This window comes from Abramis brama (assembly GCF_963993115.1).
Source record: "Abramis brama genome assembly, chromosome: 1".
Lineage (NCBI taxonomy): Eukaryota > Metazoa > Chordata > Actinopteri > Cypriniformes > Leuciscidae > Abramis > Abramis brama.
The window spans coordinates 77,582,795-77,589,237 of record NC_139963.1 but is presented as its reverse complement, the minus strand read 5'-3'; positions in this window follow the sequence as shown (position 1 = coordinate 77,589,237).

Sequence of the window (6,443 nt, the reverse complement as noted above, 5' to 3'; positions counted from 1 at the left end):
AATGTCACAGAGGAATGGGAGTTGGTTTATATCATTCATACTGACAAGGAGCCTTTCGAGTTTCATTATTTGCAGCTGCCAAGCCACTCCCTAGCAACCAAACAAAGTACCCTAGCAACCATTTTGCAAGACCTATTTCTCTGCATCAGAACATCGTATAGAGATGGGGGTTGGCTCTTTTGACTCATGCTAGCAAAGAGGAATTCCAACATGCTACACATGCTAGCTGTGAATAGCTACATGCTAATAGCGATTAGGTAAGTGCTAATCATGCCAAGAAAATGCTAAGAACTCCAATAGTAGTCATCTGTGACAACTACCAACCACATAGTAACACCATAGTAACCACCCAGAACACCATAGCAACTGCCTAGCAACACCCTAGCAACCACCCAGAACACCCTAGCAACCGCCTAGCAACGCCATAGCAACCACCCAGAATACCCTAGCAACTGCCTAGCAACGCCCTAGCAACCACCCAGAATACCCTAGCAACCGCCTAGCAACACCATAGCGACCACCCAGAACACCCTAGCAACTGCCTAGCAACACCCTAGCGACCATCCAGAATACCCTAGCAACCGCCTAGCAACGCCATAGCAACCACCCAGAATACCCTAGCAACTGCCTAGCAACGCCCTAGCAACCACCCAGAATACCCTAGCAACCGCCTAGCAACACCATAGCAACCACCCAGAACACCCTAGCAACTGCCTAGCAACGCCCTAGCAACCACCAATAATACCCTAGCAACCGCCCAGCAACCACCCAGAATACCCTAGCAACCGCCTAGCAACACCATAGCAACGACCCAGAATACCCTAGCAACCGCCTAGCAACACCATAACAACCACCCAGAACACCCTAGCAACCGCCTAGCAACGCCCTAGCAACCATCCAGAATACCCTAGCAACCGCCTAGCAACATCATAGCAACCACCCAGAACACCCTAGCAACTGCCTAGCAACGCCCTAGCAACCACCCAGAATACCCTAGCAACCGCCTAGCAACACCATAGCAACCACCCAGAACACCCTAGCAACTGCCTAGCAACACCCTAGCAACCGCCTAGCAACATCATAGCAACCACCCAGAATACCCTAGCAACTGCCTAGCAACGCCCTAGCAACCACCCAGAACACCCTAGCAACCGCCTAGCAACACCATAACAACCACCCAGAACACCCTAGCAACTGCCTAGCAAAGCCCTAGCAACCATCCAGAATACCCTAGCAACCGCCTAGCAACATCATAGCAACCACCCAGAATACCCTAGCAACTGCCTAGCAACGCCCTAGCAACCACCCAGAACACCCTAGCAACCGCCTAGCAACACCATAGCAACCACCCAGAACACCCTAGCAACTGCCTAGCAACGCCCTAGCAACCATCCAGAATACCCTAGCAACCGCCTAGCAACATCATAGCAACCACCCAGAATACCCTAGCAACTGCCTAGCAACGTCCTAGCAACCACCTAGCAACACCATAGCAACCACCCAGAACACCCTAGCAACCGCCTAGCAACCACCCAGAATACCCTAGCAACCGCCTAGCAACACCATAGCAACCACCCAGAACACCATAGCAACCACCCAGAACAACATGAATAAGCCATATCTCAGCACCAGAACATCGTACAGACATGGTTGTTGGCTCGTATGCAATCATGTATAACACCCTAGCAACCGAGTGGCGAGTTTTGCCACTGCAAGCACCACTTCACATTTTCTTCAGGAAATGTACATTCTAGTTATTCTTATTCTTTTTATTATTATTCCGGACAAAAGTTTGGCGCGTAATGCGCCCCGCACCGTTTGTCACAGACCCCTAAGTGAAGTGTCAAATCGACCGGCTCATTGAGGAGAGGTGTGCTATGACTTTTCTAAGCGATCGGGTGTACGATGTTCGCACAGCGGACGAAAAAGCGGCCAAAAAAGTCCCATTGACTTTACATTGGGAGTTCTAAAAATATTTGAATCCCAACCGACGTTTTCACACACACACCACTCCAAAGGGCCTGACACCCCTGCGTCTCTCCCTCTCTCTCTCCCTCAGAGGATTTATATTATCAAGCAGCCAATAAGTAATTTCCTAAAATCTTCATAGCCACACCCTAGCAACCAGTTTCAGCACCCTAGCAACCACTAAGAGCTCCCTAGCAACCACCCTAAACCAAAAAATTTTTTTTTTTTAATTTTTTTGTATTTTTTAACGCAATATTACACTCGTGGCCTTGCGATATTGCTCCATGCTTGTGCCTATTCGGCCATAGGCACGAGGCCGCAGGCCGAGTGCCGTACTGAACTACCCAGAACACCCTATTCGGCCATAGGCACGAGGCCGCAGGCCGAGTGCCGTACTGAAGGCACTCGCAACCACCCAGAACACCCTAGCAACTGCTTTTTAAAAAAAAATTAAAGCAATATTACACTCGTGGCCTTGCGAAATTGCTCCATGCTTGTGCCTATTCGGCCATAGGCACGAGGCCGCAGGCCGAGTGCCGTACGTAAGGCACTCGCAACCACCCAGAACACCCTAGCAACTGTCTAGCAACCACCCAGAACACCTAGCAACTGCCTAGCAACCACCCAGAACACTCTAGCAACGCCCTAGCATCCACCCAGAATACCATAGCAACTGCCTAGCAACACCATAGCAACCACCCAGAACACCCTAGCAACCACCTAGCAAACGCCCTAGCAACCACCAAGAATACCCTAGCAACTGCCTAGCAACCACCCAGAACACCTTAGCAACTGCCTAGCAACACCATAGCAACCACCCAGAACACCCTAGCAACCACCTGGCAACAGCATCTTGTTAAAAACATGCTGGCAACATGCTAATCAAGCTAGCATCATGCTAGCAACATGCTAATCAAGCTAGCATCATGCTAGCAACATGCTAATCATGCTAGCAACATGCTAATAAAGCTAGCATCATGCTAACAACATGCTAATCAAGCTAGCATAATGCTAGCATCATGCTAATCAAGCTAGCATCATGCTAGCAACATGCTAATCATGCTAGCATTATGCTAACAACATGCTAATCAAGCTAGCATCATGCTAACAACATGCTAATCAAGCTAGCATCATGTTAACAACATGTTATTCAAGCTAGCATAATGCTAGCAACATGCTAATCCTGTTAGCATCTAGCTAAAAACATGCTAGCAAAATGCTAATCATGCTAACATCTTGTTAAAAGCATGCTAGCAATATGCTTATCATGCTAGCATCATGCTAATCATGTTAACAACATGCTAATCATGCTAGCATCATTCAAACAACATGTTAATCATAGTAAATCATGCTGGAATGTGGTAAATCGTAATAAATCATCTTAGAAACATGGTAAATCGTGGTAAATAATGCTAAAATGTGGTATATCATGGTATCACAACATGTTAATTGTGTTAGCATCTGCCCAGTGGTGAATTTTGCCACTGCAAGCACCACTTCACATTTTCTTCAGGAAATGTACATTCTAGTTCTTCTTATTATTATTCCACACAAAGTTTGGCGCGTAACTCGCCCCGCACCGTTTGTCACAGACCCATGAATGAGGTGTCAAATCGACCGGCTCATTGAGGAGAGGTGTGCTATGACTTTTATAAGCGATCGGGGGTGCGGTGTTCGCCCCAGGGGCGAAAAAGCGGCCAAAAAAGTCCCATTGACTTAACATTGCGACGAACTTTGACCACACGTAGCTCTGAGCGAGGATTTCGCAGAAACGTGTGATTTGCCACATTTGAAGAGGCTGACAGGCTCTGTAAGAACATACCTCACAATGGGGTAAAAGTTGCACCCCTGGGGGGCAGGAGATGCCCAAAGTTGCCCCATTGACTTACTATGGGGAAGGAACGTCCCATGAAACACACATGCTTTTCCTACTATGGTAAATTGAATAGGGACTTTGTATTGAACGTAGCTCTGGATCACAGTGTCATAGAGACAAGGGGGAGGGCTCATTTTACTCAGACGACCAATCAGTCTCTCAGGATCATTGTGAAGCTATCAAGCCACGCCCTGGCAACCATTTAGAGCCCCTTAGCAACAAGTTCCATAGACTTCCATTGAAAGAGTTCAAAGAGATATCTCCAGACTGAATTGTCATAGAAACATGGGGGTGGTCTCATTTGACTCGGGGCAGCAAACAGCCAATCATGAATCACCTCAACACTTCCAAGCCCCTTCCTAGCAACCATTGTCGAGCACCTTAGCAACCAAAATCTAAAGAGGGATATCTTCCATTCTGAATGTCACAGAGGCATGGGAGTTGGTTTATATCATTCATAGTGACAAGAAGCCTTTGGAGTTTCATGATTGGCAGCTGACAAGCAACTCCCTAGCAACCAAACAGAGTACCGTAGCAACCAAAATCCAAAGAGGGATATCTTCCATTCTGAATGTCACAGAGGCATGGGAGTTGATTTATATCATTCATACTGACAAGAAGCCTTTGGAGTTTCATGATTGGCAGCTGACAAGCCACTCCCTAGCAACCAAACAGAGTACCGTAGCAACCAAAATCCAAAGAGGGATATCTTCCATTCTGAATGTCACAGAGGCAAGGGAGTTGGTTTATATCATTCATAGTGACAAGAAGCATTTGCAGTTTCATCATTGGCAGCTGCCAAGCCACTCCATAGCAACCAAACAGAGTACCCTAGCAACCAAAATCCAAAGAGGCATATCTTCCATTCTGAATGTCGTAGAGGCATGGGAGTTGGTTTATATCATTCATACTGACAAGCAGCCTTTGGAGTTTCATGATTGGCAGCTGATAAGCCACTCCCTAGCAACCAAACAGAGTACCCTAGCAACCAAAATCCAAAGAGGGATATCTTCCATTCTGAATGTCACAGAGGCATGGGAGTTGGTTTATATCATTCATACTGACAAGAAGCCTTTGGAAATTCATCATTGGCAGCTGCCAAACCACTCCATAGCAACCAATCAGAGTACCCTAGTAACCGTTTAGCAAAATGTATATCTCTGCATCAGAACATCGTATAGAGATGGGAGTTGGTTTATATCATTCATACTGACAAGATGCCTTTGCAGTTTCATCATTAGTAGCTGCCAAGCAACTCCATAGCAACCAAACAGAGTACCCTAGCAACCATTTTACAAGACCTACATCTCTGCGTCAAAATATTGTATAGAGATGGGGGTTGGCTCATTAGTTTCAGTTGTAAAACAGTCTGTAAATATCACCATGGTAACTGTGTATTCACACCCTAGCAACCATTTAGAGACACCTAGCAACCATATTGCAACATATAGAAGCCATATTTCAGCTCCACAACATCGTACAGACATGGTTGTTGGCTCGAATGCAATCATGTACAACACCCTAGCAACCGAGTGGAGAGTTTTGCCACTGCAAGCACCACTTCACATTTTCTTCAGGAAATGTACATTCTAGTTATTATTATTCTTCTTTTTATTATTATTCCACACAAAGTTTGGCGCGTAACTCGTCCCGCACCGTTTGTCACAGATCCATGAATGAGGTGTCAAATCGACCAGCTCAATGAGGAGAGGTGTGCTATGACTTTTATAAGCGATCGGGGGTGCGGTGTTCACCCCAGGGGCGAAAAAGCGGCCCAAAAAGTTCCATTGACTTAACATTGCAACGAACTTTGAGCACTCATAGCTCTGAGCGAGGATTTCGCAGAAACGTGTGATTTGCCACATTTGAAGAGGCTGACAGGCTCTGTAAGAACATACCTCACAATGGGGTAAAAGTTGCACCCCTGGGGGGCAGGAAGGTCCCAAAGTTGCCCCATTGACTTACTATGGGGAAGGAATGTCCCGTGAAACACACATGCTTTTCCTACTATGGTAAATTGCATAGGGATTTTCTATTGAACGTAGCTCTGGATCACAGTGTCATAGAGACAAGGGGGCGGGCTCATTTTACTCAGACGACCAATCAGTCTCTCAGGCTCATTGTGAAGCTATCAAGCCACGCCCTAGCAACCATTTAGAGAACCTTAGCAACAAGTCCCATAGACTTCCATTGAAATAGATCAAAGGGATATCTCCAGACTGAATTGTCATACAAACACGAGGGTGGTCTCATTTGACTCGGGGCAGCAAACGGCCAATCATGAATCACCTCAACACTTCCTAGCCCCTCCATAGCAACCATTGTCGAGCACCTTAGCAACCAAAATCCAAAGAGGGATATCTTCCATTCTGAATGTCACAGAGGCATGGGAGTTGGTTTATATCATTCAAAGTGTCAAGAAGCCTTTGCAGTTTCATCATTGGCAGCTGTCAAGCAACTCCATAACAACCAAAAAGAGTACCCTAGCAACCGTTTAACAAAACGTATATCTCTGCATCAAAACATAGTATAGAGATGGGACTTGGCTCTTTTGACTAAATCATGGTAAACTATGGTAAATCATCCTAGAATCATAGTA